We start from the raw sequence: 15,691 nt of genomic DNA, 5'->3' as shown, positions 1-15,691 counted from the left end.
GTGTTTTCCCTTGTTCTGTTGATATTTCCCTGGGAAAAGAGGCCAACGTCGCCTCTCCATAATCAATAGTTTCAACCACAGCACAAAGCAGCCACAGCTCCAGAAATCCTTAAATTGTTTGGTGGAGCCTGAAGGAGCATGCCAGGGAAATTATCAGCAAATTCCTGTGCTCTTTCCAGTGCTGGCAGAGTGTGGAATTCCTGGACAGGCACAGTGTGGCTGGTCCTAGGAAGTTCAGGGACAAGTATCTTTTAATGCCAAGCAGAACTGGTCAATTAGATGATGATGTTACTTTGAAAAAGCTTCCTCTCTTTTCCATCTGAGTGCATTTGGGGAAGGCTCCCACCAAAGAAAAAAAAAAGAGAAAAACAACAACAAAAAAAGAAACCTGAGCTTTTCATGCAATCTTCTGTTTCAAAAATTGGCACTCGGAGAGAATTATCAAAAATTATTTGTCAGGCACTGACATTTGAGTCAGTCTTCAAGGAATTTCAGATTTCTAGAGGTAGTGAGGAAAGCTTATATGGGAAATCTCTGGAGAAACCCGTGTGCTCTGGGGAGTTCTGGGCAAGCTGTGTTGAGAGCAGCTTTTGGAAAGCAGAGCTGTGAGTTCCACAAGCCACTGACAGGAATAACAGAGCATGGGGAGATGGTGTGCAACACTTCCAGACCTCAAAGGCTCAGCAGCTCACCACATTCCTCGGAAAAGCTTGGCTCCATTTCATTCCTTATTTTTGCTGCAGAGGTGCACTGAATGTGGCTGGGGTGTTGCTGGTGAGTGGGTCATAAGGTGGTGTCACTGGTCTAGAGAGGCCACAGGACATCCTGATCCTATGGAGAACCCCTGAAATGGAGAATAATATTTTATGCTTTGAAAATCTCATTCCCAGATGGAGAAACTGAAGCACCACCAGCATGTGGAGGAAGGATTAAATCTCACCAGGCTGGTCCTAGTTCCAGAGCTGAGCTCTTGGTTAGTGCCCAGAAGGTCCTGGCTTCTTTGTGTCTTGGTGTAGCACTCTCTATGTGATATATCCTTCCAAGAAAATACTGCTTGTTTAAAAGAGTGAGCCCCCCTTTTTAAGACATGATTTGTGTTTTTGAGTGTAGGTCAAATAGCAGACACTTCTGATTAATGCAACGTCGAGAGATGGCAAAAAAGAAATAAAAAATAATAATAAAAAAATAATCACATGCCTCGGTGGGAAAAAGTATAAAGGAGCAAACATCCAGTGCTGTTCAACATTTTGGGGGGTGGGGAAAGGAGCAGGAAAGATCATACCTAAACAGAAAGCCAAAGCCAGTGCTTGCAATTGCCAAGACATCAGCCAAAAGGAAAGCACAACTGTGATGGCAGTAAAATCATGTATGAGTCATGATGGGCCAAGAACAAGTTTGCTTTCTTTTCCCCCCTCATTGAGCAGATGATGATTAAAAGATAAATCATGCCTGGAGTCAAATCAAGTGATTGGATTAAAGTTTAGTTGAGTATTTAGAGACTGTTTGGGACACAATGGAAAGCTAATTGAAAACTTACATTTGTGAGACCCTTGAACTCTCCAGCTCTTAATAAAATACTACTGCAAAGTACACAAGGGTTCCCTGTGGGAGAGATTCCTCTCCACAAGAGCTTTTGCTCCTCAGGTATGTGGAGAAATGGAATTCATTTTCTTGACAAGTTCACCAAAGAAAGGCATGTTCGTGATCGTAACTCAGCTATTGCTCATGGTGCAGTAACTTAATCTGTTCAGCTCACTGAAAAGCAGCAAAGCAAGACAAAAGAAAGTCACTTCTTGGAAAAAAAAATTAAATGAGGATTTAAATACTTCATTCTTTTAACTAGACTTTGTTCTTCTGAGCAGCTGGTATTCCAGAGCGACTGGCTGCCTGCACTGGGCTGAAGTGACTCTGGGGTCTTAAAAACCATGTAAAAATTCCTTCTAGATGTGTTGTAGTGGGAGATGTCATGCTTTATTTGGGCTAATAATATAATTGTACTCTGTAATCACCCCCAGTTCTTAAGGAAGAACATACCCAGCCTTCAAAGCATTGTCCTTTCCGGTGGAAATACCGGTGAAACACACAAATGAAGAGAATAAACTCCCCTATGTCCTCACACACATGAAAAGGCAGAAATTGAAAACCCGGCTCTTCATGTGACTTCTGTGACCAAGCATGAGCCTTCCTTGGGAATCCTGAAGGGAAGCTGCAGAAACTCTCTGGCCAGGTTCATTTGCCCCCTCTGCACTGTGATTCCCATGGACCAAAACTGGACGATGAAGGGGAGCATGGCAGAATTACCACCTCCACATGTGCAAGGTTTTGTACTTCTCTAACTACTTTGACCTTTGGAACAGTTCTTTGGGTTTTTTTTTTTTTTTTTTTTTTTTTTTTTTTTTTTTCTTTTTTTTTTTTTTTTTTCTGCAGTAGGATGTGTTTGTGCAGAGACCACAGGTGGGAGAGAAGGTTTGGGGGGCAGAATGGGAAGAAATTATTATGCTGATGAATGTAGGAAGCCTCAGAGAGTGCACTCCTATTCTTATTAGTTGAAGACATTTCCTAAAGTTCAGAGTGGTTTCTTGCCTTGTTTCTGCTAGTGTCTGTGACTCCACAGTCTGTTCCTAGGTTCTGGTTTCCTCTTTGCCTTTTACTTAGCTGAAGGGCTTAGTGTGGCTCCCCATAATTATTTACCCTATAATTTTTTCACCTTTCTAACTTGTTCTAACATGTGTCCAAGACACCCTGTCATTCCCTTTCCTCACAACCTCACCTTTTCTAAGGCAAACACAGGTACCTCTGAAGTCCATGGCCTTATGCAGCTTGGCCATATCTGCTGGAGATAGATGAGGCAGGTGAAGATAAGGAATGTAGGGTTAATATTTCTGGGAAATTCTAGTTACCAACTCACTTCAGAAGAGCTTTCACTGAGTGCATCCTGTCTCACATGCATCAAACAATAAATATCTTAAATTAGTCATAAATAAATGCCATTACAGACCTTCTGTTTGTACTAATTAATGTCCATTATTTGCATTAGAACAGGCAGTTCCTCCACTGGGTAGCAGTGCTGTGGCCACGAAAGCAAGGCCAGCATTTGCTCTTCTTGACAGCTGTGCTTTGTTCTTCACTAGAAAGCTTTACTGTGTCTTAAAGTAATTAATGTGTTCTGGGAGGACTGGGTAAGAAGCCATCAGTCACAAGTTATGGGACACTCCTTGGCAGATTAGAGGGAGATAGGTCGGGAAGATTAATACATTTCTTCTCTCCATTGTTGCCAATTCCAAGAAGTTTCTCCCCAGAGCTGAACCTCGTGGGATGGACGCAGTCCTGGGGGTGACACCATGCCTTGCTCGAGGTCAGTTGCCTGTGTGTGAGTTCTCTGTGTGGAGCTTCCAGGGATAGGATGGAGTGAGGAACATTTTGAAGCTGGAGAAATCTGCTTTGGGGGTGATGGTGCTCACAGAGCACTGGCAAGAAAGGAGAAGGCTCAGCGCCTAAAGAGGCTGTGAGAAGCCTGAAGAGGCATTTTTTAGTGATAGGACAAGAGAGAGTGACTTTAAACTGCCAGAGAGCAGGGTTAGATGGGATATTAGGAAGAAATTCTTCCCTCTGAGGTTGGTGAGGCCCTGGCACAGGGTGTGCAGTGAAGCTGCAGCTGAACTGACTGAGCGTTGCTTTGCATGGGAAAATTGCCTTGAATTTCCTCCTGGCTATTGGGAAATGAGGAGCTGAGGGGGCTTTTGATCTGGTCTTGGTCAAAAAGCAAACTTACCTGTTTTCTAGCACATTCTGAGCTTGGGGAGCACCTCTGGAATAACAAGTTGAACACACCCTGAGACCATAGAATCCTAGAAGAGTTTGTGCTGGAAGGGTTCTGAAAGACCTTGTTCCAACATCCTGCCATCCTTTCCACTATCCCAGGTTGCTCTGAGCCCCATCCAACCTCTCCTCAGGCACTTCCAGGGATGAGGCATCCACAGCTTCTCTGGGCACCGTGTGCCAGGGTCTCACCACACTCTGAATATGCATCAACTCTGTGTAAGAGCCATAACTAGGAGAAGATTTGAAGTCCTGTATTTGAGGCTGTGATATCTTGTAGTGTGGAATTTTATCAAATAACTCGTGCGTCTCCTTCCACCACAGCCACTGGATTTGACGAGTTGGGCTCTGTCTGAGTGCTTTGATTCAGGCCACAGCCTGTATTGGGCCTCATAAAAAAGGTATGCATGATTTCAGGCTCTCCTCCCCTCCTGGATAACTCATCTCTTCCACTCTAATGAAAGTACTAATAATTATAATAGGAGATATGCTTTATCCTGAGGGCCTGTGCACTGCGTCCCCCCCGAGAGCTCTTCTGTCAACTGCTCTTAATATTCTTGTGCTCTTTGCAGCCTTATGGTTAGAAAACCTCCATGAGGGAGAAACATACAAAAAACACGACCCAGAATTGAACAAATCACACTGGGTGGAGTCTGGGGACACAGAGCCCTGGATGGATGCTTGGAGGACAGCACGAACATCTTCCTCCTGCCTCGGAGAACAACTGGGTTCGATTACGCGTTGCGCAAACTCGCTCTGGTTTGGTTTTCCCCTTGGAAGGCGAGGGCAGATGTTGTGTTCTGAGGCTGCCGTGGGGTTCCAGCCCCTGGGCTGTGTTTCAGGACTGAATCTCCCACTTTGTGATGCTCCTTTTGGGTGTAGCAGGCAGCTGGAAAAGGGGTAGGGAGCTGTTGGATGTCTTTGCTACCCACCAAACAGCCTGTGCTTTCTGCCTATGGAAGTAAAGGCAATCTGGGGCCAAGGGACACCAAAACCCAAACAAAACCAAAGCGTCAACATGAAGGGACATCTGTGCTGAGCTCTGGGGCATCTCCATGGAGTGTTACGGGGTACTAATATGTGTTTTCTTTGGGGAAAAAAAGGAATCTCCTGGCTGTGAGAGCCCAGAGTTTGTGCTGTGGCCATGGAAGTCCTTTGAGAAAGCCAAGCACGTGTGCTGGCCTTCCCCTCAAAGCAAATATTATTTGTGCAAGCTAATAATTTTAGCAGGGATTCCTTTCTTCCTCTTGAGGAGAGTTAAATGAAGTTATGGGTCAGTGAGAGGGCATCTGTACAGCACAGAGAAAGAATTTCCAAGCCTTGAGTGTAGTCCCTTCATTTGGAGAAGGCCTGGTCAAATTGGCTTTCCAAAACATTTTCTTTATTAAAGATTTTATTGGTTCTTTTTGCTGGTTTGCAGAGGCTGTTAAGCCTCTCTGAACTGGTAGGACTCAATGGATGGAACTGACAAGAAGCTGAGGGAAGTTTTAACCATTTCCATCTGCAAAGCAGAACTTCCCAGTAGTTTCCACCATACTTGTCCAAGTTTCTGGATACAAATCCTGTGTTATTTCCAGGAGTGAGTCATATTGTTCCTCCTTCCATCTGGTAAAAGGGCATTCCCATCTAGGCCTGGAAATTCCAACACAGATCCAGTGTGCCAAGGCTCTTCTGCATTCAGATTCTCAGGCTCACCCCAAATCCTTTTTGTTCTGAAAGAGGAGATTGAAAGCTCTCTGAGCAACTTCACTTACAACGTTCAGACCTCCAGCATGTAGGAATGGGGCAGCCAATAGCTCTCCTTGGGACTGTAATATCCTCACTCAGAAACCACTTTAAATCAGAATCGAAGCTCGATGAGGACTGTGCATTCACCAGTGAAATTAATAACTGGCTGTTGAGTTTGTAGTTCCCTTGAAAAGGCATTGGGTAAAAAAAACTGACTCGTGATGGGAGAACAGGGGCCAGAAACTAAAACTAATCTTAATGAAAAAGGGTATCCAACAAGCCACAGGGCTGTAAAATCTGCCTGATCAAATCTCCACCGGACCATACTTCCTTGCGTCCCGATTTTGAAAGCCCAATTTCCTGCGAGATTGTATGATTATTATTTTTTAATCTAAAATGTATGGCCGCAAGAAAAAAAAAAAAAAGGCATTTTAAAATAAATAAATCTGGCAACGCAAATGAGATCATGGAGCGGTTTGCGGGAAATGCCGAACATTGTGCTGCCCAGAACTTGGCATTTATGGAAATGACCAGCGGGGAGGAAATGGAATTGTTCTCATGGCCAGTGTCAACTTGGATCATCGAGCCATGCCGCAGATTTGGCATCCCTGATGGAACAGAGAGGTTTTCCAGGCCAGTACAATCCCGCTCCAGAGCGTCAGTCCTTGCGTAGGTTGGGGTCGGCGAGGATTGACAACAGGGAGGGACAGCATTCTATGAGTCTGGCGCTTTCTTGTCCCAGATTAATGATCTTCCAATCTGGTTTTCAGGCACACAGACTCAGTCACATGTAAATAAAAAACAGAGGGAAGCTTTTAAGAGACTCAGATGCTTGGTATTCCAAGCAACAGTGAGAGCAATGCCTTGCGAAGACGCCCCATTGAGTGAGAACATAGTGGGCCATTTGTGCCTCACCTTTTCCCTGGGATTTCTCTCTGAAGAGATTCCAAGCTCTTTCTCCCACTGGGCTGTTTGTCCTGGTTTCAAATTAAAATTTAGTCTTTCCTTAGCAGGATTCTTCCAAAGACAGATGCTGGTGGAAGGTGGTACAACATCCTGAAGGTCTGATCCAGCTCCTGGGGAGGTCTCATTGTAGGGAGATGAAATCTAAGGCGGCTGCTCTTCCTTAACTTTCCTGGTGTGGGGAGGTGCCTATGGCTGGGGAGGATGGACCCAGCTTCCTGATGTCTCAGGAGTTGTGGTCCAGGAGGACACAGCTGTGCCAGAGGTGTAGAAGGCTGAAGTTTGTGGTGGTAGTGGTGGGTCAGCACAGGACAGGAGCTGCACCTAAGCAGTGCTCAGTGGCTCTCCAGGTATTTCTCAAATGGAATTCCAGGCAGAAAAACAGGCAAAGAAGGCAAATCTGTTGTCATGTGGCCCCTCTTCTGTTTGATATTTCATGTGCCTGTGGTGGAGCAGCCCCACCTGGTCTGGTCAGGCTGTGCCAGCTCCATGGGTCAAAAGCTGTTGTTTCCAATTAAAAAAAAGCACGTGAGAGTTGTAGAAATGGCAAAGCCACAGCTTGGCAGGGTTGAGGAGGCTTGAGCGGGCTTGAGCACCACTTCACTGCAGGAACAGCATTAAAGCCCCATCCTACTCCCACTGAAATTGGTGGCAAAGTCCCCAGTGACCTCAGTCGGAGCAGGATCAGCCCCTCATTCATGGTTGGGGTGCTTCCAGCAAGGCCTCACTCTTATTTTGGAGTCTGTGGCTGTTCCAGTGAGGCAACGCTGGTGAGTGTGGGTCAGGACAGGAGTTGCGTCTAATCAGTACCCTGTGGCTCCCCGTGCATTTATCAAATGGAATTTCAGGCAGAAAACAAAGGGATTGAAAGGTTGAAAAACAAGAAAGGAATGTGCACTTGGCAGCTCTGCTAACCAGATGTTTGTTTCTCTTTCCTTGTTCTTAACAATGACTAAAAACTCGTGAACAGTCTCAGACCCAGCACAAGGTCAGCCCAAAAAGTAGGTAAGAGGTGTCGCAACAAGGCGGAAGGGACAGCTGGGGATGGAAAATGTTAATTTGTCCCAGAATACAGGCCTGTGGCTGAGAAAGCACGGCCCAGCCTCCAGAAGGCCTGGGCACATGTGCTTTCCCTTCCTAGCACAGGCCCCGGCGGGCGTGCGAGGCTCTCCTGCAGCATTCCCTCCATGCTGGCATGTGTGAACTGCTTCCAAGGGCAGCTGAGTGCTGCAGCCAGAGCAGAAAGCAGCCAGTGCTGAGGGGCTACATGTAAATATACACATCCATTTCCTGCAAAATGCCTGAGTAGCGCAGAAGGAAGTTGTAGCTTTGGCAATTTTGTGGGAGAAAACGGCACTTACAGAGTCAGTTTTATTATATAACAGTTTTCACTGCATTGCAAGAACTGCCTTCCTGAAGAATCCCATAGTTTTTTTGATAAAATCAGTCCGAAAAGGGAAAATCAACAACTGGGAACCAGCAGCGCAATGCCGTGAGGTTGCAGAGCTGTGAATTGGCTCTGGCCTCTCTGCTCTATAACCCCTGAGAAGGTGTACTACTTCAGCAGCATCTCCTGAAGGCAGTTCCCAGGACCAACATCTTTTTCCCTTGTTTCAAAGAAGAAAACACCTCATTAATCAGTCTGCAGGTGAAGCAGATAGATTAAAAATAAAATAAAAAGAAGAAAAAAGAAAATACTATTAATTTTTATTAGCAAGGAAACTGAACCAGAGAGGTAGAAGTTACTCATTTGTGACTTGCTTGTCCATTAATGATGGGATTAGGAGCTGAGCTCTTGTTATCTGACCAGCTGGCTCTTTTTCAGATCACATCTGTCCAGTAGTGACTCCACAGCCAAACAGCAAGTTTGGCCAGGAGGCAGAGCTTTACTAAACCGGTGTGCAGGAGACTGGGATTGTCTGACCTTTAATTTCAATCACCATCACAAACAAATTGTGTTTGAACAACTGGTTTTATCAGGTACCAACATTTTCAGGGGTAAAAAAACCCAAGCAGGTGTATTTAAGCCATACAGGAACACCTACTTGGGCTGTGTGCGACAGTGAACTGGGATTTTGGATTTCCGTTTGGGTTAGGATCAGCTGAGTTGGGGCCAGCAGCTGCTCATCAGTACTCAACAGATTTGTCCAGCTCAATGCTTGTGAGCATGACATGGATTAATCTGGGAGTAAAAACCAGACTGCACTGCCCAAGGAGGACAATCCTGGGCAAAATCAAGCTGCAGTCTCCAGAGAAAAATGCTGTGAGTGTGATTTCAGAGTGCCAGGAGGCTGCATAAGGGCAGTGAGGATGCTCCTCTCATCTACTTTTCCTGTCTCACCAGCCCTTGAATGGCCTCCCAAAATCAGCCATGACCCATGGCCAAGTTGATTCCTCTCCATCCTACAGCTTCAATGTGACCGGCTTGAGGAGCAGCAGGGATGCTCCTCAAAGCATCCCTGGGCTCAGGGACATCATTAACGCGCTCAGGGAAAAGCAGCTCTTGTCTGGACCACCTCAATATGTAGAGGGAGAGCAGGAAAGGAAGTTCCTTCTGGAAGAGCTCCTGTGCAAGAGTCCAAGCTCATTTTCATCCACAATTCAGCAGGGATGTGGCTGATCTGCTGTGATGAACCCAAGCCTGTCCATCCTTCTTGATGACATGGAGATGTTTCAGGGGAAGGTTAGATTGGATCTCAGTAAAAATGTTCGTCCCTCAGAGGGTGTTGGGCACTGCCCAGGCTCCGCAGGGGATGGGCATGGCCTCAAGGCTGCCAGAGCTCCAGGAGCATTTGAACAATGCTCTCAGGGATGCACAGGGGGTCTGTGCCGGACCAGGGGTTGGACTGGGATTATCTTCGTTAGTCCCTTCCAGCTCAGAATATTCCATGATTCCTGTGGCTGAAGCAGCGTTTCCTCTGCCCACCAGCACTCCCTAATGCCCTTGGGCAAGGCAGACTATCAGTGCAAGGGGTCTTTCCCTCACAATTAGATCCCTTTTCTGTTGAAGCTGGGTGGTGTCATCTGCATGACAGGTTTTGTTCCATCTTTGGGAGAAACACTTGGCCAATCCTCCCTCCACCCTCTGCTCCCCAGATCTCTGGCTCTCTTCAGAACCACAAGGAAAAGAAATCTTTGTTTGTTTATGGAGTTTCTGGAGCCTCAGGTTTGTTCTCCTCCGTCCTCCCTCCTACCAATGCTGGAAGTGCCAGAACATAAATGGAGTCGCTGACCATGGTTGGAAGGAGCAGTGCCAGGAACCTCAGGAGAAATTTGCTCCTGATCTTCCCAGCACTATTGTAAATGTAGGTGAACTAAGTGGGAAGAAATGATGATGTCTGATTTTAGTTCAGAATGATTTCTTTATTATAACTGTGTTATAATACATTGATATATTATATAAAGGAATATACTAAAATGACATACTTTCTTTTTTTAACTACTATATTTAACTAACTCACAACTTGTGACCTTCTCACAAGAGACTTAGACGCAGGTGGATTTGATTGGTTATCAGGCTTAAACAATTCTTACCAGAATCTAATCAAGCAATCACCTCTGGGAAACAATTCCGTAAACATATTTTACATAGGAAAAACAAGGAGCAGAATTAGAAATTATTTTCTCTTTCTTTCTTTCTGTGCACCTCTATGAAAAATCCTGAGAGAGAGAAATGTGCTTACCACACAGCACAGCCTTGCAGAGTGGAGGGATGGAGGAGAGCTAAGCAAAGCATCTGGGCTGCTGAATGCCAGCAGAGCTTGTGCTCCAGCTGGGAATGTATCATTGTTCCCTTCAATAAGTGCAGTGGCATGCAGAACCAAGGCCAGAGGGAGGTGGTGGCCATTTGCCTGCAGTTTTTCTGTGCCCAAAAGCCTTGATTCACTGTGAATTTCATGCAGATGACAAAGCAAAACCTCCAGATCCACATTTTGGACCACTTAAATGCCATTGTGGGCTTCAAGGATGGTCTCACCCAAGCCCCCTCTGCCTCCCACCTGACCCAAAAACTGCTTTGAAAACAAAACCTCGTTCCTGCTTCAACCTGAGGAATGGGAGTGACCCAGAAGAGTTTGATTCTGCCTTCAGAGGCTTCCAGGGTGGAGTCAAGCCCTCTTGTTCCCAAAAAGATGTTGCTGGGAGCCAGTGAGATGTCCAAGGAAAGGTGCTGAGCCCTGGCTGACCTGACATTGTGCTGGGGTGCCCAAGTTCCCATCAGAGAGGTATAGTGCAGGGAAGAACCAAATTTTCCTGCAGCCCAATGTAGATGGTGGCAGAAGGCCTTTATGTTTTTGGGGTTTCGGTGGGGGGGGAGGGGGCAGCTGGAATTGGACATCTGACATGCCAAAAAGCAGAAATTTGCTCTTGCTTTGGTGTGGGTGTTACTCTGGGTGGTGGGAGGTGTATCCTGTAGATGGAGGAGATTCAGATTCTGGTATCAAGGTCATCTGTGAGTACAGGAGAGCCCGCATGGATAAAAATCTGCTTCAGGCCAGAAAAAAAGCTCAGCATCCCGCAGGAGATGGGAATTTTCAGTGTGCCCCTTGTGTATCCAAGAAGGACAATGGGGGACACTGCATAACCTGGTGACAGACAGGACAGCACTGTCTTCCTCTGTCCACCAGTTGTGATCCCTTGCTGAGGGCAGCCAGGAGTTGAGAGGACCCCTAACTGTGTGTGAACCTTTCCTTGATCTGTTGCTGTTATCTCATTCTATGGTTTCCTTGGCTGCAATCCCAGCTGGATCCTTCCAAAGAGGTCTATGTGTGAGCGGGAGAGAAGCACCCTCCTTAAAGGTGGGTGTTTGGGGGCATTTTGTGTCTTACTTCCTCACAGCATTCAGATCTACCAGGTTTGGGTTCCTGCCTCACCTTGTCCCTCTGCTCTCCAACCCTCCTACTACCTGCAGCTCCAGAGATTCTTACCTTTAAGCCATCATTCAGAGGTCTCAGAAAATCCTGGGTCACAGCCTAGATTCTCTTCTTTTCTACACCAGTACACGAATAACTGAGCTCCCTGTGAGCTCCCAACCCTGTGGAAAAAACAGGGTGAAAAGTTCAGGAAACCACGATCCATTCACAGCAGACCTGCAAAGCACAAATATTAATACCAATAAAACAAGGAGGGGGTAGTGGTGGAATTCAGTTGCCAGTGGCTGAGAGACCTTCAAATCCTCAAACTGGGAGCAAGGCTTTTAATCCACACACAAGAAACTGTCCCTCCTCCAGCAGCAGGAGCAAACTGCCTTTTTTAAGGTGGATTATCACCAAAAAAACCCTGCCATTGCTGAGCTTTCCTGTAAACCATCAGCCTGGATGTATTTTATGATGTGATTTATAGAGTTTGTTTCTGAAGACTCAAAGCAACATTGCTATAAAAGTATAAAAGATGCATGTTTTGGTGGAGGATGAATGCCACTGCCTTTTTGTTCCCTCGTGGAGAATCTGCTGGGTGGGTTAGCACCATTTGGAAAGATGAATTCGTCATGTGTGGGCATTCACTGGCAGCCTTGGAGGAGATTATTGTGTCATCATCCTTCTGGTCAGCAGCAGCAGCCCCACAGCTGCTCCTCAAGCTCAGAGATTAATTAACAAGTTGGAAAACAAGGAGAATGTGCTTCCTTGTGCTCCCATCACCAGTCTGGCTGATTCCTCCCTCTGCAGGCATTTCCATGGCGCTTCTGCAGAATGGTTTGAGTGTTGCTGTTGCCTGTTTAAATCATGGAATAGATTAGATAATCCCTAGGCCTTTTCCACCTCTTGTGGTTCTGCTTAAAGAGCTGTCAAGCCCTGGATTTTAAAGGGCAGAACAAGCCAAGGCTTTTGAGGTTCTGCTGGGAGGATTACAACTTGTAACACATTCCAAAGCCTTCCAAAAGTGCCTGCAATTTCAGGTTTCCGGATAGAATATGTTATTCAGCTTTCTGCGGACCTTCTTTGTAGTTCATCACACAATCCCAGTTTTCCATCTGCATGAAGATCCCACTAGCATGAGACTGCCTTTGGTGGGAACATGCCTTCCCTTTCATCGTTTTTGACTGAAGATGTTTGCCTGTTGCTGGAGCAAAACAAATTTCCTTACAGTAAAAAGAAAAAAAAAAAAAAAAAAACCTGCATCTGCCAATTCACTTTTAAATGTAGCTCTTGCAATTTATAGGAAAATAAAAAGTCCCAGGGAAGTGAATTGTTGTCTTTCAACCCTGCCAAATGTACATTAAAAAAAAAAAACAAAACAACCCCTGATATGTCTTTGGCCTCCTTGCTTTTATTGTGATCTATAGGCTGCACATAACCATTGTATCTCCAATGGTGAGGGTGAGGGCTGGGGAGTTTTTGAAGGAGGTTGAGGAGCTTTCCACCTCCAAATAATTTCTCTGACCTCAGCTGGCTGCTGGTTTTTTTGTAGTGTGTCCTCACAGTGAAGGAGCCACTGATTTGTGGAAATGCTGAGGAATGACCAGAGGCACGTTGATGGAGCATCCCTGGACCCAACAGAGTTGCACCAATGTAGCCAGAAAATCTGAGCTCTTCCCTGGAGAGCTTCTCCCAGTGAAACTACTGGGGGGGACAATGGAACATGTCCATTGGCCTGTTTTGGTCTCTGGAGCCCAGAGCTTGGTGGCTGTGAGCACAGTGTCTGCCCTGTCACAGGTGAGTTAGCAAGACCTTCTCCTCCCTAAGGAAAACTTGGAAAAATTTGGTGGTGAGCCTCAGTCTCTGCCTTTGTGTAGGTTTCGGGGGAGGTTTGTTAATCTGACATATGGATTTGAAGCTGTAAATGCTCCAGAGGCTGTGGGCAAGCAGTGTGGGCTTGGGGAAGGGAGAGATCGCTGGGTTTGTGTTAGTCAACGTGCCATATTAACTAACACAGGCCATGTAAATGGCAATATTTACATTATATTCTGCTAGCATGGTTCCTCAGCACTGCTGTGGGACTTTGTTTGCCTGTCACTGTAACCCCATGCTGCTCACTTCCGAGGGGACATTCCCAGGAAGTGTCTGTCGTGAATTCCAAGCCTGCTTATGCAGTGACATTTCTGTGCCAGTCATTAAGTCCATCTGACTGGGTCTGCTTGTAAATCAGAGCAACTCCTTAGCGTAAAAGGAAATGGATTTGGGAGACACCAATTCACAAGCCTTGTGGTGGACATGAGGTGTTCATTCACCATTCCTTTCTCCATCCCTCAGCTGGATTAAAATTCCAGTTCTCTCAAAACAAACCTGGATTTCCTCCTCTCAGTAAGGAGTCGGCTTCCTGGTTTTGTGTAAAACCCAAATTTTTTTTTCTAAAACTTCAAGCTTTGAAATGGGGTGGATATCTGAGCTAATTGTGCACGTACACCTGCATTTTATGAATCAGATATTCTCTGAAGCTGGGACCTTCTTTCAAGTCACAAAAGATGAGGAATGTAGAGTTTCCAAGCTTTGGATGGAAGTAAAACTGTATCCTTGCCACTCAGAAGAAATCTGTTCCATCAACTGAAAGTTACATTATAAGGATCTCAACACTTGGAGATGATAAAGGCATCAGTTTACCTCTTTTTGTGCTGAAATCATGGCCGCATAAAACTTCCTACACCAAATTTCCTTGCTTATATTTTGATTCTTTTTTTTTTTTTTTTTAATGGACATTAAGGAATGATGGTGCTTTGCTGCTTGGTCAAAAAAATTTGGCTTCTTCCTTCATAGTTTTCCTTTCAGCAATCCACAGGCATCACAGGGGTGGAGGAAAAATAATTGGCCTATAACTTTGCCCAGCTCAGGGAAAACACACAATTAGTGTTGCTGCAAATTGCTCCTGGATTAAATTGGTGAGTTGAAAAGTGGAGAAGCCCCTGGAAATTGGAAAATTTCCCTCTTTGCCTTGGGATATTTAGGATCTAAAGGCATCAGCTGCATCTCTGGGCCTTGTTTCCCTAAAGGAGCATCTCTTGGGAATTTTCTCCATTGGACAGTGTGGGAGACATCAAAGCCAAGAGGAATAAACTGGCATGGGAGCATGAGGAAAAGGTGAAGGCTGTGGGAAACGATGCCTGCAGGCTCTGTGCTCCACATCAAATGAAGGCTCTCCCCAGCCTTAAAACCAGAGCCCCATAAAGCTCTGGGTGAGCTCCTTAATGGGTGTAAAATTCTTTGTCCCCGAGCCTGCTCCCCGTTGTTCCCACAGCCTCTCACCTGGCCAGAGCCAGGAGACCAAGGGCATGGAGGCAGCTGGAACTCTCCCAGGGTTAGGGAACTGCTCCAGCCCTCCCCAGGTGCAAAGGTGAACATTCTGAGGAGGGACATGCCCAAATCTCACGTTAAATCATGGCAAATTGGGCAGTTCTTTGCCTTGGGCTTCCATGTCTTGTAGTGTGGGGAGAAAAGGAGGGTGCAGGGTCAGGCACGGAGAGGTGAGGTGGAATTCTGACTGTCTCTGTGGTGCAGTTTGGAGTGCCCAGCTCCTTCCTTTATAGCCCCCTGGACTCCCTCACGTGGGTTTTTGTTCCATGTGTAAGACCCCGAGTGATTCAGTCAACAAGGATCAGGCCTGAGGGGAGCAGCAGACATGGAGCCCCTTGGAACAGAGATTTCCTGAGGTCAAGGGGCTGGGAAAAAATCAGTCCCAAAGGACTGAAAATACCAATCCACTCAGCTCTCCATTTTCACCCCAATGGGTGGGGAGATGACAGCCCCAACCCACCCCATGGCAAGGAATAAACCATTCCCTAAACTTGCCTCACTCCCGTGTGCAAAACACACCCCAAAACAGCTGAAGTGTCCCTTGTTCTCAGTGAATGCTACCAAAACAACCATGGGGAGATTAAACATTTTACTTCTAATATAAACAGAGTCATTTACTTCAGATTTTGTATAGGAAATGGGAATTTTGCCCCTGTGGGATGGGTCTGGCCCTGCCCCAGGCCTCAGCTCCGGGAACCAGGGGCAGAGTAGGAAGGAGCTCTTTCAAAGCACATAAAAATGGTCATCTGGAGAGGGCAGCCACCAAGGAGCTGCATGTTCTGGGGTATTTTTAAAATAGTGGGGAGATGTGATCTTTTTCATTAGCTGCAGGCTATCAGAGCTGTTGAGCTGAGTGTTGTGTGTGAAAGGGATGAGGGACGGCCCTGCCTTGGGGCAGGTGGGAGGTACTTGAAGGATGCTGTAGGCAAGAAGTGGTTGAAAAGCAGCTTGAGGTCATG

This window comes from Lonchura striata, chromosome 8, assembly GCF_046129695.1.
Source record: "Lonchura striata isolate bLonStr1 chromosome 8, bLonStr1.mat, whole genome shotgun sequence".
Classification (NCBI taxonomy): Eukaryota; Metazoa; Chordata; class Aves; order Passeriformes; family Estrildidae; genus Lonchura; species Lonchura striata.
Note: the sequence above shows the minus strand (reverse complement) of the source record.